This window comes from Equus asinus, chromosome 28, assembly GCF_041296235.1.
Source record: "Equus asinus isolate D_3611 breed Donkey chromosome 28, EquAss-T2T_v2, whole genome shotgun sequence".
Classification (NCBI taxonomy): domain Eukaryota; kingdom Metazoa; phylum Chordata; class Mammalia; order Perissodactyla; family Equidae; genus Equus; species Equus asinus.
The window spans coordinates 40,841,952-40,864,850 of record NC_091817.1 but is presented as its reverse complement, the minus strand read 5'-3'; the positions used below and the strand labels follow the sequence as shown (position 1 = coordinate 40,864,850).

The window sequence follows — 22,899 nt, the reverse complement described above, 5'->3', positions numbered from 1 at the left end:
GAGAGGTGAAAAGGAGCAAATGTTTGAAAAACGAGTATTTGTTTAGCCACACAGAAACAGAAGAACACAGAGGGGAGCCCAACAAACAGGCTTTTCCAGGTTCCTCCCTGTCTACTACCTAGTTCATGTTATGTTAAGGTGATAGCTCGCTTCCTGAGACAGGGTTTTTTTAATCTCAATTCTTTTAGGCAGTTAAGTGGGAGGTAACAAGAAAAACTTTCTGAGTCTTCTGTTTCTTAAAAATAATCAGACTAAAATCATCCTCATGTTAAACAGACACATTTTGGGGTGACAAATTTTGTTGCCTTTCAGTACACTCTATGATGTTCGCACAATAATGAAGTTGCCTCACAATGCATTTCTCAGAATGTATCCCCATGATACATTTATACATGGTATAAAGTGATGTGTGACTTTATAACAGGCAAAACTGAAATGGTCATATTAATATGAGACAGAATAAGCTATAAGGTAAAGTATGTTATTAGGATTTACAGAATCCTAATAAAAGGAAGTAACTAACCAGAAAGATTCTAGAAAGTTGGCCCTGAATGTACGTAAATAACAAGATAGTCACAAAAATATGTAAAGCAAAAATGGACAGAATTCCAAGGAGAAATGGGCAAATACAAAACTATCATAGGAGATTGAAGCATATCTTGTAGATGCCAATAGATTAAGCAGACAAACATCAGTGAAAATACAGAAAATTTGAGCAACACAATTATGTAATGGGCACAAATAGAACCCTGTTTCAGAAATTAGAGAAAACCCACTTTTTTTCAAGCACACACTGAACATTTGCAAAAATTAATCCTATAGCAGGCTACAGAGTCATTCTGAACACATACCAAAATATCAATATTATGCGTACGACATTCTTTGTTCACAATTCAGTAAACTTAGAAATCAATAATTAAAAAAACCCAAAAGACCATATGTTTGGTAATTTCACTAATTCACTTCAAATAGTGCATTGCTCAACTGAAAATAATCATAGTGGTATTTAGAAAATATAGAAGAGCAAATAACAATACAAACAAAACATATCAAAAACTTGAGGGATGAGCTGATGTGGCATGTAGAGTGAAATTTTGAGCTTTACGTTAATAGATTAAGATTCAAAATCAATTCAAAAATGCTTAACCAAAGGATATGGAACTGTCCACATAAATGAACCATCCAGGGCTTCGTCTTCGCCATCTTTGACCTCTTTGCCTCCAATGATATCTTCCTTCACTCTACTTCTATTTTTTTTTTTTAAAGATTTTATTACTTCCTTTTTCTCCCCAAAGCCCCCTGGTACATAGTTGTATATTCTTCGTTGTGGGTTCTTCTAGTTGTGGTATGTGGGACGCTGCCTCAGCGTGGTCTGATGAGCAGTGCCATGTCCGCGACCAGGATTCGAACCAACGAAACACTGGGCCGCCTGCAGTGGAGCGCGCGAACTTAACCACTCGGCCACGGGGCCAGCCCCAACTACTTCTATTTCTTTTCCCATTGTTCCATCTTAGATCTTGCCATTTTCAACATCTGTTTCTTAAGTCTTCCAAGTTTCTTCCTACCTCAGGGTCTTTGCACTTACTCTCCACTCTACCTGGAATGTTCTTCCTCACTCCATTTAGGATTCTTCCCAAAGGTAGCTTCCTCAGAGATGTCTTCCTTGACTGTCTTATCTAAATAGTACCTCTGACCATCATTCTCTATCCTCTGACTGTGGAACTTACACATAGTATAATAAAAAGCCATTAATTATCTATCTATCTATCTACCTATCATCTATCTGTCTACCTATCATCTATCTATCTATCTATCTATCTATCTATCTATCTATCTATCTATCTATCTGTCGTTTTTGTTTATTTGTTATCCCCACTGGATCATAAGCTCTTTGAGTCTGTGGTTGTTGTCTGTTTTATTCACAGTGATAACTTCAGCATCTAGAACTGAACCTGGCAGATGATAAGTGCTTAAAAATATTGTTGGAAGAAATAAATGGATGAATTAATCTACAGCATTCATAAAAATACTAAATATCTAATTTGAAGGGAAAAAAGCTGTTCATCACCTCCGTCCTATAATTGAATTTCTCCCTTGGAATGTTCTATAAAAGTAGATCTTTTAAGTGCCACATACAGCTATGAAATATCTTTCCAGGACTTTATAATTTCATTTTATTATGTATTTATTTATTTTTTTGAGGAAGATTAGCCTTGAGCTAACATCTGCCACCAACCCTCCTCTTTTTGCTGAGGAAGATTGGCCGTGAGCTAAGATCTGTGCCCATCTTCCTCTACTTTATATGTGGGATGCCTGCCACAGCATGGCTTGACAAGCAGTATGTAGGTCCACACCCAGGATCCGAACTGGTGAACCCCAGGCTGCCAAGGCATAACGTGAAAACTTAACCATTGTGCCACCAGGCCAGCCCCAAAGGACTTTATAATTTTATAAAACCATAACTGAATGTGTAGTTTGGATGAAATTTAATTGTGAAAGGACAATATTTTTATGTAAGTTGACACATGACTTTCAACTCTTCTTCCTTCTTGCAACCTATCCTTGAAAAGAAAATAACAGAGGCAGTAAGAAAGGGCCTTCAGCATGTCCAATTGGGAATTATTGTCTATAGCCTTATTAAAAATATCGGTAGCCTACTTTATCCAAGAAAACATGTTTTCTATCATATAAAAACATTTTACTATTTGACATTGTGTGACCTTTAGAAGTTGGATTTATAGTTTATAGTTTTTGGACGGCACATCTTAAAATTTGTAATCATATTGTTGAAAAATATTTTATAACTTTAAATATATTGTGAGAACTAGATAGAAAAAAATACTGTTTTTTTTAAGCACCAAGCACTCCTTAAATCAGTTATTTGAATTTTTTTCCTATTGTGGAAAAGACATAAACTACAAAAAATTAAATGTTTGCCTGGAAAATGATGGTTGGTAACAATTAACCATTGCTGTTCCCATCGTGCTTTTAATGGTAGTCCTGGGCCCAACACACTCACTGTAGTTCAGTGTATCTTATTCCAACACAGGTTGGCTTGGGCCCTGCCCAGTCACCCTGGATAAATCAAGAGTCGGGGATCAGCACAAGTTTTCACAAGGGCCAAAAAATTGTTCCCATGTACATTTCTCCTTCTCCCTTCTCCACCCATTGTGTTCAAACCTCTTTGGTCCTCTTCAGAGATCTTATTTTTACAAAAATCCCACAATATCAAGACAGGTTATTTTTATCTGCTTATATGTTTAAAGTTTGCCAAAATTGAAGGGACCTTGATGAGAACAAAATTTTCCTATTAAGAGTCCCCAGAAAGATTTTGCAAGGATTGCAAAAGAGTTTCTTTTGTGTGAAGTATCAGTTTGAATAGGTTGAGTTATGCTGAAGGAACAGATATACCCTGCATCTTGATGGCTTGAAAGGACAAAGGTTTATTTCTTGCTCACTCTGTATACCTGTGTTAGTCAGGGTTCTCCAGAGAAATAGAACCAATTAAATATCTATCTATCTATCTATCTATCTATAACCAATTAAATATATGTATTTATTTATTAATTTATTTATCATGGGGAATTGGCTCACAGGATTACGGAGGATGAGAAGTTCCACGATCTACCATCTGCAAGCTGGAGACCCAGGAAAGCTGCTGGTGTAATTCAGTCTGAATCTGAAGGCCTGAGAACCAGAGGAGCTGATGATGTAAATCCCAGACTGAGGGGGAGGAGAAGATGAGATGAGATGTCCCAGCTCATACTGTGAGGCAGGAAAAAAAGGGGCAAATTCCTCTTTCCTCCTCCTTTTGTTCTATTCCGTCCCTCAGTGGGTTGGATGATGCCCACTTGCATTGGGGAGGGCCGTCTGCTTTACTGAGTCCACCAATTCAAATGCTAATCTTCTCCAGAAACACTCTCACAAGCACACCCAGAAATAATGTTTAATCTGGGCATCCCATGGCTAGTCAAGTTACATATAAAATTAACCATCATAGTGCCTAGCATAGGTGGGTTGGGGGCTCTATCCCACATCACTGTAAGCCCAAAGTTGATGCTGCACCTGTCACATGGAATGATGCAGTCCACTTGGCAGAGGGAAAGAGAATGTGGTGAATCACAAACTGTCTCTTAGAGTTTTGCGTGTCTCTTCAGGTCCAATAGCGTTGGCCAATCAAGTCACCCAGCCACACTTACCATAAGCGGAGTCGGCAAATGTCAGTTCAATGTCTTTCTACCATGCTTAGAAGAAGAGAAGTTTGAAACTCTAATGATTGCTCAACATACCACATCTAATTGCTTGAGAGGAGCAGTCTAGAGCACCATATTGGGAGGTCTTGAGTATCCATCTTCACTTATCAAGAAAAACTATGATTAGTCAGCATTATCTGTAATGCTAGAGACAGGACAGTTGAACTATATGAACGCGGTAGTTTCTTCTCCTGGATGGCCAGCAGCATACGACTTTGGTACTTTTAAGAAGCATCAGATCTCCATGGAGATTTCTACAAGTACAGATGCTAGAGTCTTTTTCCTAAAGTTCAACATTATTCTCTCTTTCTAATTTTATCTGTCAGATATGCTCCACCAGAACTAAAGGAGACTTTGGCAATAATTTTCTAGTCCCAGCAGTGAGAAAAGAATACTAAACCTGTTATAAATATGAATTCTGTTAACTAGTGAAGAGTTCTCTGTTTTGTGGCAGAGAAAGGAGATCGATGGCTTGGACTAATTGTCCCTCCAGGCCAGATATGGCATATAAGATTTCATCTCATATAATAACTCTGATTGCTTGGATGGGTCTTCCTAGAGTACTGTGTGGGCTGGATACAGAGGCTGCATCAGAGCTCATCATCAAAAGCATGCAATGATTGATCAACAATGTCTTCCATCGGTGCGGGAAGGGTAATACTGGAACACGTGCCAGCTATGTGTCTTTTCTATTCCAGATAATCACTTCCCACCCATCTGCCCCTGGTTTTGAGATTACATTCTGAGCTAACAATCTGATTACTAATTTGTCTGCATGTGTTCCTTGCTATTTGTGTAGGTGTGATCTGAATGACAGACATCTATTTTTCAGTCACTGGATAGGTGTCTTCTTCAGAATAAATTAAAAACAAAACAAAAACAAACAAACAAATCCAAAAAATTTATATCAACCATTTAGGAGTTTGATTAAATTGAGTCAGTCCCAGAGATCATGATCAACTGGTAATGTAAGTTCCTTAATGTGAAAATCTGAACTTAAGTGTGATCTTCCCAGAAGACATTCTCTGGGAAACCAGACAGCTTTCTTCTCTGACATCACTATATTCTTTCTTTCTGACTTCAATAATGGTCGACTGGATGGCATCAGAGATGGGACCAATGTGAAGAAACTCTTTATGAACAGAATGGAAGAAGAAACACGTGAGAAGGAATTCAAGGGGAAACTATAAGCCAATATGAAGGACAAGTGATAATCTGATAATTTATCAAGATTGGGCTGAATATCTCTAAGGCCAGCAAAGAATGAAAGGCTAGACTGTTCCAAGGAGCTGCTTGGGTCTTATTTACCATCAGTGTGTGATTTAGGGGCTGAGAAAATACGTGCCTTCTTGGCTCCAGAATAGACATTCAGTATTGGACTTGTTTCTCCACTTTTAAAGACAAGATGAGGTTGGGCTATCTCTTTAATGTGGTCGTTGATCATTGGAAATAAGTATTTGACAGGCGCTGCAGTTACAGACACCCTTGTAAGCTAGTGAGAGATGGGCTGCATGTCAAGAGAAATTAGGAGAACATTTCCATCTGCCTAGTTACATGACTAGAAGAAAATATTTTATTTTTTCATATTTTTCACGACTCAAACTTTTTTTTAACAATCTCATAAATCTTCAAACTCCGGGTGTATACCAGTAACTTGGACATAAATATATTTCTAGGATGTAATGATATTTATCTAATGGGACCAAGTCTCTGGCCAGCTGCCTGCCTGTACTAGTTACATAATCCTTCCCAAATCCTTAGATTTAACCCATTATTCTCCCAAATGCTCCATAGCATAATTTAATAATAAATAAACAATTTCATTGGCAACTGTGAATCATATTTTGTGTAATCTAAATAAGTAACTTTAAAGGTCTTATAATATGATCTGTACAGATTTAGAATTACAGAATGTTAGGGATTCATGTCTTTATCATGTGCATTTCTCCCAAGAGGGTGAAAATTAGGTTCTTAATTATTCAGTGGTTTGCAGCACTCCAAAGGGCCACAGCACCTACACAGATGCACGGTGTATTTGCGGTATTAAAATTTCAAGGGGAACAGGTGTGATTAGGAAAAAAACATGTCAAAAAGAAGCTTCTTAAAGGGGGCAATAATAAAAAGGTTGAGAAACGCTTCTCTATCTCAATAATTTTGAAGATAATAATAGTTTTAATAACTAACAGTTGTGGTATGTTTACCATGTGCCAGGTACTGTTTTAAGTGTAATACTTAGGTAATCTCAATTCCCACGACAGCCTGTAGAGTAAGGGTTTTTGTGCGTCATTTTACACTTGGGTGAAGGAATGCTGCATTGAGAAGCATGGAGAGGCAGAGAGAAGTTCAGGCATTTGGCCAAGCTCATTCAACTCATAAGAGACAGAGCTAGGATTTTAACCTAGACTGTCTGTCTTCAGTCTCTTTCACACTTCTCTTGACACCAGCTGCCTGCTATACAGGTAAGAAGATGGAAGCCCAGAGAGGACTCCTCGCTGCTCAGCACCGCTCAGGCTAATCCTGGACTTAAGACATATGCAGTCAATCCCCTAGGGACTTGGCCAGGATTTTGTCTAGTACAGTTTCTCTGCCACTCGGGTTCTTTGGATATATTGCCCTTCTCATCTTGGTTAACGGGATCCTTGACAAAAGTCAATTCAACCAAGTTGGTTGATGATGTTGCTTAATTCTTATATCCTTGCTGATTTCTTGTCTACTCATGCTATCTATTACTGAAAGAGAATGTTGAAGTCTTCAACTATAATTGTGGATTTCTCTATTTCTCCTTTTCCTTCTGTTGGTTTTTGCTTCCTGTATTTTGTAGCTCTGTTTGTAGGTGAATACACGTTTAAGATTGTTACGTCTCTTGGTCAACTGACCTTTTTATCATTATGTAACATCCCTCTTTATTGCTGGTAACTTTCCTTGTTCTGAAGTAGAGTCACTCCAGCTTTTTTGATTAGTATTTTCATGGTACATATTTTCCAATCTTTTATTATAACCTACCTATATCATTATGTTTAAAGTGGGGGTCTTGTAGAGAACATAGCCCTGGATCTTATTTTTAAAACTTATTCTGAGAGTGTCTGTCTTTTAAATAATGTGATTGGACTACTTACATTTCATGTACGTGTGATGTTATGTTTGGATTTAGGTGTACCATTTTATTATTTTTTTCTGTTTGTTCCTTCTGTTTTTAATTTCTTTTTTTTTTTTAAAGATTGACACCTGAGCTAACATCTGTTGCAAATCTTCTTTTTTCTTCTTCTCCCCAAATCCCCCCAGTACACAGTTGTATATTTTAGTTGTGGGTCCTTCTAGTTGTGGCATGTGGGATGCCGCCTCATCATGGCCTGATGAGCGGTGCCGTGTCCGCGCCCAGGATCTGAACAGGCGAAACCCTGGGCTGCTGAAGCAGAGCGTGCAAACTTAACCACTCGGCCACGGGGCCAGCCCCTGTTTTTCATTTCTTAGTTTCCTCTTTTCTACCTTATTCTGGATTATTTGATTTTTTTAGTATTCTATTTTATTTTTTCTGTTGAGATTTTTACTATGTCACTTTATAGAGTTTTAAAAAATCTGTTTAGTTGTTGCTCTAAGGATTATATATGCATACTTCTCCCTTCACTTTCCACTCAGAATAAATATTTTCAACTTCAAATGGAGTATAGGAATCTATCTACAATATATGAACTTTTACTTTTCCCCCATTATATTGTAATTATTGTGTCATATGTATAATTACAAATGTATACATTGAAAACTCCATCAGTCAGTGGTATAATTTTTACCTTAACCATCATAGGTATTTTAGCCAGCTAGAGAGGAGGAGAATACTTTATTTTATTTACTCAGATAGCTACCATTTCTTGTGCTCTTCCTTCGTTCTTGATGTTCCAGGTTTCCTCCCAGTATCATTTCCCTTCTGTCTAAAGAACTTCCTTTAGCATTTCTTTCAGAGAAGGTCTGGTGGCAATGAAACCTCTCAGTTTTCCTTCATCTCAGAAAGTCTTTATTCCACCTTCATTTGTTCAGGACATTTTTACTGGATATAGAATTCTGGGTTGACAGTTCTTTACTTGCGGAAATTTAAAAATATTCTTGTTTCTCTGGTGTCCATGGTTTCTGACGAGAAATCTATAGTAATTTGAATTATTGTTCTCTTTTATGTTAACATGTCTTTTTCCTCTAATTGCTTTCAAGAGTTTTTTAATTTGTCTTTAGTTTTCCAGTCATGTTATGATGTGTCTGGGCATGATTTAAAAAAAATTTCATCATGTTTAGTATTTTCTGAGAACAGAAAGGAAAAAATAGGGAAAGGCTATTCACCTTATACTGTTGGAACCATGCTCTCTGGTCAGAGAGAAGGATTTCCTTCCCTCCGTCTTAGGTATCTTCCAAGTCAGTCTCTGCTGCTACTGCTGCGACGTGGCAGGAGTGCCTGGCAGCTGGAACAGAAACTTAAAAACGAAATAGACTTCTCCCACGGTCTCTGATCCTTCCAGCCCCCTTTCCTAATCCTTGGGCCAGAAAGCCAGGTCTTCTCTTGAAACTCTTTCTGTCTACACCAGTATACACTTCTGGGTTCTGGGCTGCAGATGTGTCTGAGCTGCATGATACCAGAGAGAAAAAAGTAAGAATTGGTGATAGTTCCAATTCTGCCTTCCCCCAGGAGCCTGCTGCCAATCGTTTCTTAAATAACTGCTCCATGCATTCTGTCCAGGGTTTATCTTTGCAGTCAATGGAGGGACAGGATGGAGTGTGCTTCCCCCATCTTGCCCAGAATTGATCCCAATCAGTTTTAAATGTTCTTCGTTGACTCTGACTACTTAACAGGCATACAGAGATTTGCACCCTTAATCACTTAAATCCTTTAAATTTTGATGTGTTTCAAAATTTGATACATCTCAAATTCTAGAATCTTCTACCTTCTTGCTGCTCTGGATACCTGGGAGTTCTAGAAAGAATTCCAAGGGAGAGAGAACTAAGATTTATTGAATTAGTCCTTGGTGCAAAGTCCTTGTGCATATTGTCACATTTCACCTTCATCATTGTCCTTTCTCGTGTGCATTATTTCCTCATTTTCAAGAAGAGGGAAATTTGGCTAAGCAAAGTCACATAGCTGAGTTAGGTGGTGCCTCCAAAGCCGGAGTGCTTTTCATCATGCCAGGCTGAGGATAGAATAATTTTGTATTTTTATAATGTGGGTATTGTTGGAAATAGCCTGCTATATTTTTTAAACCATTAATATTTGAAAATGCAATCAAGCCTAAAGAAGGCTTGCTCTCTTACTCTGAATAACTCAGGGACCAACTGCCCTCTGATTCTCTTTTAAGATCTTTCTTAGGTGTTATAATTTCATTAATAAGTACCTGATCCTCTAGGAGAATATTGGCCTGAGAAGTTGAGACTTTCAGTTTATCTAGAAAGAAGCCAGCCACATTTAACTTAGAATGTTTAGTTTGGACAGAACATTAGACTCATAAATACTAATTTGTGAGAAGTCACTGGGGTCTGCATGGATAAGTGGATTGACCTTCAGCACATACGTAGCTGGGGAGCCGACAGGGCTGCCCTGTTGTCAGGAAATCCCTAAAGTAATGGATTTGACGCGGTGGGAGAAGTGGATCCACTGTCCTCACTGCCTGACGAGATTGTCCTGGTGGTGGTTACATGTATTCTTTGGCAAACGGCCATTTCCGCAGCCCCAAACCAACAATAGTTGAGTGGTTGAAAGTCATGTCTTGGGAGGAGTGGCTCTGCAGTTCTTTGGCAGCCTCCCCAGGGTTAGTGACGTGGAGAAGCTCTATGAAGATTGAGGGAAAGATAGTGAGTGAGGTTAGCAGGTCAGACTGTGATTGTTAGCTTTCAAAAAATAAAACAGATAAAATTGAACTCAAAGTGTGGTACCCTGGGTCTACAGACTCCCTGACATACATCGGATTGTTTGTCTCTGCATTTTCTGGGGGAGGGACAATTCTTTAAATTCATCAAGGACCCAGAAAAATTAAGAATCCTTGATCTATCTGCTATGTAAACACCTGCCGATCTGTGGCTCTGTGCCTGTGCTATGCACAGAGGGAATCATTGCTAATAGCAGATAAAATGTGAGATGGCCAGCTGAGTCCTCTACAGAAGGAAAGTCCTGTCACTCATGTGAGACCCTATAAAATGTTAGATGGTTTTTGTCGCAGTATCCCCAACATGCTGCAGTTCAGTTGATCTGAATTTCACAATGATGACATGAAGACTGAAGACAGTGTGAAAAAAACATAGCCTTTAGGGAAGCTGGATGAAGGATGTATGAAAACTGTACTATTTCTGCAACTCTTCTGTAATTCTAAAATTATGTATATCAGAGAAGGTATATGCGGTATGTCCTTTGGAGTAAGATGAACTCTAGAAGAAGACAAGTTGTATGGATTGAATAGATGAGGCTGACCTTGGGAATTTTGATAGCAAGGGGATGAGGGCAAGCCTAGTGCTGTGTTAAAGAGCATGGACTCGGGGGTAAAGAATTCCTGGGTGTGATCTCCAGACCTACCATTCGCCCACTGTGTGATCTTTGTGGTTTTGCATACCCTCATTTTATAGATGACAACACTGAGGCTCAGAGAGTTTAATAACAGATACCTACCTTATATGGTGGTTATAGGAGTTAAACGAGATAATTCAAGCAAAAATGCCTGGCACATAGAAAGCATTCAATGAGTGTTTGATGTTAATGTGATTATGATAAAAATTATTATCAAAGTGGAGACAGGAGATTTTAGAAAACCTGAGCGGGCTGGTGAGATCAGGAAAGTCCTAAGCCCTGACAATTAATGACCTTCCCATATGTCAGGATGGTTCAGAGCCTGAAGCTACAGAAGGAGATAGTCGTCAGTGGGGTAAAATGAGGGGAGAGTCAATGGAAACAGGATACAAGGGAAACAAGCTGGGCTGAGAGGGGCCATATTGGGAAATTTCTGCATCTCGATGGAGAAGGGCAGGGCAATCAATCATGGGACTCATAGAAGCACTATCTTATTAGTAATTAATATAATAAACCCTGAACATCTTGTAAGTCTGATTTGGTGGGATTATTCCTTTGGATATCAGGTAGGGCTTAATTTTTTTTCTCACACAGGTTTTTAATTCATAGTCACTTTTGAGGAAGATTGTTTCTTTCCATTTTTATTTGGGGCTGTGAGATCTTTCTGTAAAAGGGATCTGATTTGCCATCTTAATGAATGTTAAGGCCCCGGCTCTGAGAAAACTTGCCTTCCCTGCCCGCCGACAGCTCCCATGTGCACAATGACCTCTGAATGCTTTAGACCAGCTTTCAAAATGTAGCTCCATTAACCCAAAGGTGACAGTGAGAAACAAGTCCAAATATTGTGAAAATGATGCAGTCATGATCTGCAATTACTTTTCTTCATTCTAACTGTAGACAGAGCATATTTCCCCCTTGAACTTAACCGTGATTTCAACATGATATGTTATCATTCTAATGTCTGTGGTCTTACTCAAGAATTCAGTGATGAAAAACCAAGACACATGAAAAATGGTCCATGGTAAAAGCCTATATCAAGAACACGTTCAGAGACAGATTAAGCTAATTGCATCCAGGGGAATGTGGGTTCTCAGAGACTGCACTGTGTCTCTGATTAGAGTTACGTGTTTCTTTATTTGATATGAAATTATATTAGAAAGGAGTTTTCCTGAATAATGAATGTAGTGATAACCGAAAGAGAAAACATCGCAAAGCCAGAGAACTTTGGTTAAGTGAGGCTGGTGATGGTGGCTATGGGATGTGGACATGGCCACACATTTTGATTTATTCTTTTCTCTGACGGGGTCATTTCACATTCCCCCATAGACTTGCTTACTTGAGGTAGTTCATGTTAGCGTGGTTTTATTGTTTGTCTTGGTTTTTGTAGCAATGTGGGATAAAAGAGAGATCCCCTAGCAATAGAAAAAGAATAGCTAGGAGAAATATTTTTGAGAATATAAAGGAAATATTTGTTTTGAATATCCAGTTTCTAGAAATCTGGTGTCATATGGGAACCAAATCACTGACCAAAAAAAGGTAATCTTTCTCATTATTGTAATTAAAAAAAAAATAAACACCTCTACTTTTCCTTATTATAAAAATCATGCTTACCTAGAATATTTGGAAAACATAGAAAAGATAGAAGGAGATAAAAAGCGCCCATCCTATACAATATCAAGCTAAACACTGTTAACATTTTTTTACAATAGTTTCAAGTCAAATAACAATGTTTATTTCTGCATAATCACTGCTATCACGAATGTACAATTATGTAGGCTACTTTGTATCCATGGTAAAAAATTTCCCCATATCATTGAAACTTTGCTGAAATATTATTTTTAAAACATGTTTAGAAGTCAGCTTAAGGAGAGTAGCTCACACATGTCAGAAAGGTCTTGAAGGAAGGGTGCTCAATGGGTTGGTCGTACACCAATCATCTGCCAGATGCAGAACATTCTTGCTTGAAAACACAGTCCTGAAAAATGGTTGAGTGCTATTGAAGAGAGATCTCATGGCTTCTAATGCAGTGCTGATTTCTAATCCTATTTTTGCCTTAAATTGATGACATTGTTTCCCCTCTCTGAACCTCAGCTCTTTATCTTCCATTTGATGATTGACAAGATATTTTCAGCTCCAGGATGTTATGTCTCTAGATTTAGTACCTTAGTACCATGGAGCATAGGTTCACTTTTATTATTATTATTATATTTACATTTTCATTCTTTCAATGCCTTTTTATTATGTTGTTGCTATATTCCAGACACTAACATATTTTATCGTGTAATGATTATAATCACCCTGTGAAACAGGGGTTATTATTATTCTCATGCTATAGACAAGGCAAGCAAAGCTCAGAGGAGTGAAGGAGTAAGTGGAGGAGCTGAGCGTCCACTCTGCTCTACAATGACTTTCCTGAAAACAGGCTTCTTCAGAGGATCTGAATGGTCATCACCCAGAGCTGGAACGATCACTTGGTGAGTCCACCAGTCTCATCTCTTGGTCACTCAGTTACTCACTTCTTGGCTCATTGGTTATGATAGACAGAATAATGCCCTCCTCACCGAAGATGGCCATGTCTTAATCCTCGGAACCATACATATGTTGTGTGGCAAAGGGAAATTAAGCTTGCAGGTAGAGTTAAGGTTGCTAACCAGCAACCCTTAATATAGATGATTATCCGGGATTACCCAGATGGGCCCAATATAATCACAAGGGTCTTTAAAAGTGGAAGCAGGAGGAGAAGAAGAGTCAGTCAGTGTCAGAGAGACATGATGTGAGACTCACCCTGCCAATGCCGGCCTTGAAGATACAAGGAGTCAAGAGCCAAGAAATGCAGACAGCCTCTAGGAGCTAGAGAAGATAAGGAAACAGTTTCTCCCCTAGAACTTCCAGGAAGAAATACATCCCTGTTGACATCTTGATTTTAGCCCAGGGAGTCTATCATCAGACTTCTGACCTCCAGGATGGTAAGATAATGACTGTGTTGTTTTACACCACTAAGTTTGCGGTTATTTCTTATGGAAGCCATAGGAAACAAATATATCAGGTGTGCTCTACGAGAATTATCACAAGCTCAGCGTGTCCCAGTATTGATGCCCAGGGGCTCTGTCTTGCTGAGGGATGGAGTGGCAGGGGATTCTCACAGGTGGTGGATTTGGAGCAGGCAGGAGGTAGCTTCAAGGTTCTGTGTGGTTGCCTGAATTAGAACAGGACCTCACCAGTTGTCAGGGGCCTGGTTGGGACTAGCCCCTAGAAAATGATTAGGCAGGGTCACCAGATTGAGTCAGGCAGATCTGAAGGCATATGGAATAATGGGGTCTAGAACAGTGGCATCCAGGGCAGTGCTGTCCAGTGGAGACATGATGAGTTCATGCGAGTCAGTCTTCAGAGAATATGTTTTATACTTTTTTCCTATCCTCCAAGGTTCAGACTCAAAAAAAAAGAGGCAATTTAAGTGTTGCTCAAGAAACATTTATTGATTATTGGTGTGGTTGTTCATCTCACTTTTTAATTGAGCATTTATTTAACTCTAATGACATGTTAGAATGTGTCACAGAGGGGTTGGCCTGGTGGCGTAGTGGTTAAGTTCGCAAGCTCCGCTTCGGCGGCTCAGGGTTTGCTGGTTCGGATGCTGGGCACAACCTACACACCGCTCATCAAGCCATGCTGGGGCAGCATCCATATAGAAGAACCAGAAGGACTTACAACTATGATATACAACTATGTACTGGGTCTTTGAGGAGAAAAAAAAAAAGAGGAAGATTGTCATCAGATGTTAGCTTAGGGCCAAACTTCCTCACCAAAAAAGAAAAAAAAAAAAAAGAATGTGTCACAGATAAAACCCCAAATATGACACATTCGTGGGAACTGTTAAACTTATCAGTAGTCCTGGTTTTTTGTTAATTATGTATAAAATTTTAGAAGAACTTTTTCAGATGGGAATTGTATTGGTCTGTTGGCTCAGGGAAAATAAAAAGACAATTGAAATACACATTGTTTGCTGGAAGATGATGGAAACAGAAAATAATTCTCAACAAGAAAGCATCACCCAAAGGCAAGAAGCCAGAAGAACAATAGTGGTTAATATACTAATATAATAACTCTAAGCCTAAATCCTTTCTCTTACGTTTAAACAAAAGGGAAACAATAATCTATTTTGTAAGAATATCCCTGGGAGTTGCACATGAAAATATATTTTTTAAGGCAATATTTGGATTTTCCTGTTCTGTCATCTATTTTTGAAGCAATTTAATGTCTGGTAACATCTGCTCGGTCTGCACGATCTGTATTTCATACTCAGAACAGAACATGTGGCAGCATGTAAGAACACATTTCCACTGATGTTAAAGACTCTTATTTATTGACTTTATTTATAACTTTCTATCCTTCCCAAAGGAACAAAATCCAATAAAATGAAAATAAGAAACTTCGGCAAGGAAAGGAGGAGGGAATCCATATGATAACTCAGTAAATTAATATGTTTACTCTGATGGAGCTTCCAATTTGGCTCTGACTTTCCTAGTAGCAAGAGCAAAACAAAAAAAAAAAATGTAAAGGAATTTAAAATATACAGGATTCTCAGTAGCCAAAAGTTAGAATAAAAACAATTTTATAAGGGATTTCCCCCATCACTACATATTTTTTCCTTTGTTTTAAATCATAAAAAATACTTTCTCATTGCAACTAAATCCAAGAATAGAGAACCCATCACTTGTTCTAAGGAAGTAGTTTGCAAACTCAAGCGTGTGTTGGAAACCCAGGGAGGGCCTATTAAAACATATTTCTGGGTCCTATCCCAGAGTTTCTGAGTCAGCATGGCCTGGGAATTTGCATTTCTCATAAGTTTCCTGGTGATACTGATGTTGCTGATCTGGGGACCACATTTTAAGAACCACTGCTCTAAAGGAAACTTGTAAAGTGATATCTTAGAGGAGACACTGAGTAACCTATGGGGACATATCCTTAAAAGAAGTTCCACAGTGCATGCAACAGCTGTCTTGGTAGGAATGTCCCTTGGAAAAATCTTCAACAAAAGCCAAAGGTGCAACTCCACGAAGGGGAACTTTACAATACAGTCCAACAATGTCTGACTCGTTTCTGATGTGCTACCTCATTTTGAGGATGGAGTTTAGAGTTCCTAAGAGAATAAATGAATAATGTATTTCTAAGTGTAGATAACTTTCTTTAAATTTTGTTCCTTTTAAGCTAGGATTTTGATTGAAACTCAACTTTTTGAGCCCTCATCTTTGTCTTAATTCAAAAGAAATAGATGCGTGGTGTCCCGTTCAGGATTGCTGTGTGTACGCACAGGAACCCAAGAGCCTGCTTCCTCTGCTTCCAGAAATCCCACTGAAATGATTACGGAAGGAATGAAACCCTCTTTGCCTAAGAATTGGAGAGGGAGCTTTCAGTGGGGCAGAGAAGGTCGTGAATATCTGGAGGTGGGAATGAAGATGGGGTCACAGTGACCCCATTTTAAAAGCATTTTTGTTTTGAAAAAAATGATTGATTCATGGGAAATTGCAAAAAACAAAAATAAAAATGTCAGGGAAATTTCATACAGGTTCCATGAATGGAATTACCCTTCACCTAGGGTTCTCCAATGGTAACATCTTGCATAACTAGCACAATATCAAAGCCAGGAAATTGAAGTTGGTACAATCCACAGAGCTTATTCAGATTTCACCCGTTTTATATGCACTCTGAGTGTGTGTGTATGTAGACGTTTCCAGTTTTATCATGTGTATATTTGTGTAACCACCTCAATCAAGAAACAGAAGTACTCCATCATCACAAAGATCTACCCTTTATGGTGATACCCACTCTGTGCCATGACTCTCCATCCCTAACCCCTGGCAACTACTAATCTATTCTCCACCTATATAATTTTGTCTTGGAATCACACAGTATATAACCTTTAGAGACTGGCTTTTTCATCCAGCATAATTCCCTTGAGATCCATCCAATTTGTTGCAGGCATCAATAGTTTACTCTTTTTTGTCGCTGTGTCATATTCCATGGTATGCATATAACACAATTTGTTTAACCATTTATTTATTGAAGGACATTTGGAGGAAGGGGCCCAGAACACACCTAGGGCAAGGCAGTAATAATGGGATTAAATTTGGGAATTATTCTTTGCTGGAGCCTCAAAGATATTCCTGGCTTGGGTTCAGTAGGTTAAGGTGGGTGAGGGTTGGAGGAGAGGCACAGATCAGGGTGAGTATTGGGAAGACCTGTCTAGAGCTTTTGTATGGGGGTTGGTGCCCCAGAGTAAAGTGCACTATGAACTGACATTTGGTGAGGGGATCAGCCCATCTGCCTCCCTGCGTTCGACTGGTCCCTCCTACAGTGAAGCCTGCCTGTCCATAGGCTCCAACCTGAGTCCCTGGTCTGTCCCTTATGCAGGGAGGAGGTCTATTGGGGAAAAAACCTACTAAAAAAAACAGATCGATGAAGCCTTGCATTGATGAATACGTACAGACAGTCAAGACCACTAGACATTTGAGGGAAATATCAATGGTAGAGGAGGACCAAGATGAACAAATAGAACACTTGACACCAGAAGACAAAAATTAGTCAAGGGACAGAAGAGAAATTTAACAAAGTCTAATTGTATTAGTGTGTGGCCGTAAAAAAGAGCAGGCTCCTATAAAAGAGAAGAAATAGGGAGATTAGAGTTCTCCTAAATCAGTGGTCTCAACCTGGGGCGATTAGCAATGTCTGGAGACATTTTTGGTTGTGATGAATGGGGGTACAGTACTATTGGCATCTAGGGGGTAGAGGCAAAGGATGCTGCTAAACATCCTTCAGTGAACAAGATAGTTCCCCACAACAAAGAATTATCCATTTTAAAATGTCAATAGTACCAAGGTTGAAAATCCTTGCTCTAAATTAAAACTGTTATTGCCATAATACTCTTAATTCAGAAAGAAGTGTTCTTTAACACCTGGAAGAAGCATTTTGCATAATCTCTCAGAATGTAAAGCAAGAAATACCAAGAAAACATGGGAGAACAGTTGACATAGAGGATCAACATATGAGGTTCCAATCCCCAACGAATAGGAGTTCCTGAAAGAGAGAATAGAGACCATGGAAATGAGGAAATAATAATCAAAGAAATAATAGAAGACATTTTTCCAGTGCTGAGTAACAACAGCAGGCACAAAGCAGGATTAAAGAAAGAAGATCCAGAACTAGATACAACCCAGTTACATTTTAGAGCACTAAGGAGAAAAAGCCTATTAAAAGATTAGGAGGAGATGGGTGAGGTATATAGAAACTCAAGAATTTTTGCAGTTTTTCTTTGTCTGAAGTTAGTTCAAAATAAATAATTCTAAAAAGTTTCCAGTTTGGTTTCCAGTTTTCTCTTGATTATGATTAACTCGATGGAGAACATCCTTGTAGATAGATCTTGATAGCAGACAGTTCAGTTATGGGTCTTTTTTAACCTTCGTTAGTCTAGTGGCATTGCATTACTCATGCCTCAGACTTACTGAGGAATTGGTGCCCAAATCCTGCTCCTTCCTTCATAGTTCCCTCCTGTGTCTCCATGGAAAGGAATCTTGGTAATTATCTAGGCAGAGATGTTTATTTTAGAGAGGAAGAAGCATAGTTCCACAAAATACAAGTTAATAATCCAAGATCATAGAGTCAGCAAGTCTGATTCTCAGACGATGGGCATTTCAAACAGTGCAAGTCAGCAAGCCCACCGTGCCCTCACGCTTTGTCTGAATCACATCTCTGTTCATTTTAATGGATGGTGCTCAATTTTATAAAGTCTTTCATGATTTTCTCCTGTGTTCTCTCAATAGTCCTTTGTTTATACTTCTAAATGCCCTTGTAGTTTTCCTGAGCATTATAGTTATTAGTGTACATTACAATCTTATTGAGGATAGCTTCTCATCTTGAGTATCACAACCTCACAAAACAAATACTACAGTGTCTTACTTAATTGGAATTAAATTAATGTTAATTAATTCATTCAACAGATATTTAATGAGTACCTACTATGTACCAGGTACTATTTAAGGGGATATACAGTGAAAAAGATAAAGTCCTTGTCTTTATGGAGTTTTTACATTTGGTAGAGAGACAGACAGTAAACTAATAGACAAAATATCAGGCAGTTAGAAAGGCACAGAGAAAATTAAATCTGAGTGAAGGCTGATTGACTTTCTCTTTTAGACAGAGCAGGTAGGAAAGGCATTGCATCCAGAATACCATTTTCATAAAGAAAATCTATGATCATCTTATCACTTTTCGTCCTCCTTATCAACGAAGATTCAGAAATATATAATCACTTTTCATTACTTTCTCCCTTTTAGTACTCCCTTTGGGAAAGGTAATTGGACTCTGAGAATTTCAAGACCTTTTCAGGGCTGGGAGCCTATGACAAGAGACATAGTACAGAGCAGCAGAGATTCTTATCAGAAAATGTTATGAACCTCAGAGAATACTTAGATATTCAGATAGAAAATTACAATTCTCATGAAAGTGTCTTTACAGACTTGTTCCTTCAGCTTCCACTGTGGTATGCTGTGCGTGTGCACCCATGTGTATGCATTTAGATGTTAAGTGTGTGTTTAAGGTTCGGCCTAAATGTTGGCTCACTGATTCCTATTGTTTCTGGCTCATTTTTCACCCCACAGCCTTGGCTGATGAGGTCATGGAAAGAGAAATGGTGGAAAGGAAGGAGGCAAAGAATACTTATGCAGGTACCTGACACTCTTTTGGGCTCTTGTTTTGTTTTCATTATTTAAAAAATGAGGTGTAAGTATTTGTGTCATGCCTCTTCCTCCCCTCTCCTTATCCTGTGATGTCTTCCCCTCCTATATGGACGTTGTTACTCAAATTTAGGCAAAATTTCATCCACAAATGGGGGCTTTCTGAAGAGCCAAGAAATTCTCCCTTGTAGAATCGAGTTTCTTAGAGTTTACCACCTATGCATGGTTTCTCCCATCAGTATGTCGAATGAGAGCCCAACCTTGTGGGTCATCTAGACCAAAAGTACAGAAGCTCAAATCAGCTTTTCCATATTAGACTCTCCTCTCTCCTACGTATACATCATATCCTCATTCTGAGCTCCTTACAGCTCTGATACTTCAAGATGCTCCAGTGCTCACCTTTTTCTGTAGAACGGTAGTCACATCTTCCTTAGTTCCAGGTTCATCACCCAACAAAGGAACAGAGATTAGATTTAAATTGAGTTTAGCAGACAGATACCAAAATTTCTTGGAACTCCTTCTACTATCTTTTGATCAACTCAGGTTCCCCTTACTCATTCCCAGAAATTCAAATTTATTTGCTAATTTGTTCATTCACAGTATTCGTTTTCCAGGGCTGCCAAGACAAATTACCGCAAACTTGGTGGCTTAAAACAACACAAATGTATTCTCTTACTGTTCTGGAGGACAGAGGTTTGAAATCAAGATGTTGTCAGCATTGGTTTCTTCTGTAAGCCCTAAGGGAGAATTCATCCTCTGCCTTGCCTGGCTTCTCGTAGCCGCCAGCATTTCTTGGTGTTCTTGGCTTGTCAATTCATCCCTCCAGTTTCTGCCCTTGTCTTCATGTAGCCTTCTTCCCTCTGCCTCTCTGTGTCACACATCTCCCTCTGCCTTCCTCTTATAGGGACACCTCTCATTGGTTTTAGAGTCCACCCTAATTCCAGGATGATCTCATCTTGAAATCTTTAACTTAATTACATTTGCCAAAACCTTTTTCCAAATAAGGTCCCACTCACAAATTCCAAGGGTTAGGACATGGACATATCTTTTGGGGGGACCACCGTTCGATCCGTTACATTCACCAACATGTGTTTATCATGTGTCTCTTCTAGGCCAAGCATTTTTCTTAGGCTCTAGGAAAATGTGGATAAGATAAAGTTCCTGCTTTCACAGAAGGCACAGGTATTGACACAGGAGCCAATGTTTCGCTGGTAATCCCAATGAAAGAGAAATGACAATGATACAAACTGGGGACCCTTATGAGAAGTGGACATCTGGACCCCTGGAATGTGCTCCTTCATGTGGAGAAAATAACCATCAAATAATACATAACTATAGTTTAAAAAGCTCTCACGTGCATTTCAGCTTTGGGCTATGTGTGAGCTGCTCTCCAAAGATGACTGTAACTAATCTTTCCCTCCTTGTATGTATATGTTTCACTTTCCATCAAGAAGTAAAACATACTTTCACTTACCTTGAATCTGAGCTGGGTTTGCGACTACTTTAACCAATAGAATGTGTAGAAAACGATGTTGTGGGAGCCCTGAGACCAGGCATTAAGAAGACATGGCAGGTTTCAACTTCTTCCGTCTTGTAATGCTCACTTTGGGATCCTTGAGCCACTGTATAAGAAGTCTTTCTACCCTGTTGGAGCAGCCTTACAAGCAGGAGATGCTCTAAGACTTCAGCCAGCATCCCAGTTGAACTTCCAGATGACGCCAGGCCCAACTGCCATCTGCAGGTGGCATGAAAGACCCAAAGAAAGACCAATAAAACTGTCCAGCCAGCCAAGCAAAGCTACAGAACCATGAGAAATAATAAAATGGCTGTTTCAAGCCACTCAGTTTTAGTGTGACTTGCCATTCGGCAATAGGAAACTAGAATAGGCTATAAACTTCATTTTCCCACTCCATGGGGTGTTAATGTGGAATTGTGTTTGGCAGTATTGTTCTGAAACAACAACAAAAATGTGCCAATGCTTTGTGCTGGATGCCAACTGGCACGAGAAAACCATGGAGCAGCCTGTTGAGGGGAAGATTCAAAGATTGCCCTTTGCTCTGAGTAAAGTACTTTGATGAGTGTTGAAATTAAAGCCAGTTCCAGGATGGCATATCTAGAAGTCTGAGAAGCCCTGTTTGGTTTGTGGAGCACCTGGAAAGAGTTGCTAGACAGTGCAGAATTACTGCTTCTGGTGGGATAAGGCTGGGAAGGCAGGATACAATCCTAGACACCATAATTAGAGGATATTGTTCCGGAAATCAGTATACCCAAATAGAGGCTAAAAATACTTGAGCATTTTTGCTGAGCCCAGCTGCTAGCAGGGCATTTGGCTCAAGGCCTGGGACTCCCCCCCACCCCCCCACCGCCCGCCCTCATTTTTATGCTTTTTCTCTCTTCAATGTTATATTCCTTCAGTGTAAGAACTATGAATTCTTTTTGTTTCCTTTAAATTCAAGTAGAAGCATTCCTTTTTTGATGGAGTCCTGAGGTTTCAAGGGTGCAATGGGGTCTATTTAACCTGGAGATGCTAGAAATGTGCTCCTTCACACAGAGAAAATAACCATCAAATAACTCATAACTATACCTTTAAAAAGCTATCACATGTATAATAAAAACTTTCAGGTTGGTGGCATCACTCACCTTCACAGAGGAGGAAAGCAGGTATAGAGAGGTTTTGACTTTGCCAAAGGCCACATAAGTATTAAATGGGGAGCTGCGATTTGAATCCACTAATTATTGATTCCTAAGATGGATACTGCATACAGGGTATTGTTCTTGGGTCCTTATTAATGGTGTCTACATTATGACTAAGGGCAATAGGTGGGGTGGTCAGAGGAGGAGGTAGGCCTGGGAGCCTTCCAAAGAGGAGGCACCTGATAGCCACTTTGAAGTCACAGGTAAACTTGGTTGTGAGGGGTGGGCTGTCAAGGCCAAGAGAACAGCACAATGGAGTCAGGAATGCTTGTGATGGGTTTGAGAATGCACGAGGCATGAGTTTCTAGTATTTCCTAAAGTATTATCTCATTTTATCCTCATAATAACCTTGCAAGCCTTTAGAGGAAATAGAAGTCAATCTCCTCTTTTTTCTTTTTCCTCACTATTAACCCCCGTCCTTGTGTGTGTGCACGCACGCATGACTGCCTTTGTTACCTTCATTCGTGTAGTAAATGCAATATACTCTTATTCATATATACACAACATATGTTGGTGCCTTGTCCAGCTCTCCTTGATGGAACCAGCGTGTGCGTCCCCCAACTGCCATAAATCTTGGCTGCTAAGGGTTCACGGCTGGTCTTCTTCTCCAAAGAACCATCATCACTGGAGTAGCCTCTTTACCCAGAAGAAATTATTCCCTCCACCCTGGGGGCACCCAGTGCCTGATAATTGG

General features: G+C 39.3%; 1 long non-coding RNA gene across 8 annotated transcripts in view; it reads left to right on the top strand.

The window, feature by feature from the left end:
* Nucleotides 1–22,899, top strand: part of LOC106834642 (uncharacterized) — a 136,065-nt gene that overhangs the window by 87,856 nt on the left and 25,310 nt on the right. Inside the window, exons 7-8 of one of the 8 annotated variants that reach the window (XR_011498962.1) lie at nucleotides 13,095–13,259; nucleotides 20,624–21,881. The exons of 3 other annotated variants lie outside the window; for them this stretch is intronic. This is a non-coding gene — a long non-coding RNA (uncharacterized lncRNA). Of the gene's footprint in view, nucleotides 1–3,596; nucleotides 8,395–13,094; nucleotides 13,260–19,436; nucleotides 19,502–20,623; nucleotides 21,882–22,899 lie in introns of those variants that run through there. 4 more of the 8 variants (XR_011498963.1, XR_011498965.1, XR_011498961.1 and 1 more) reach the window with 4 other exon arrangements.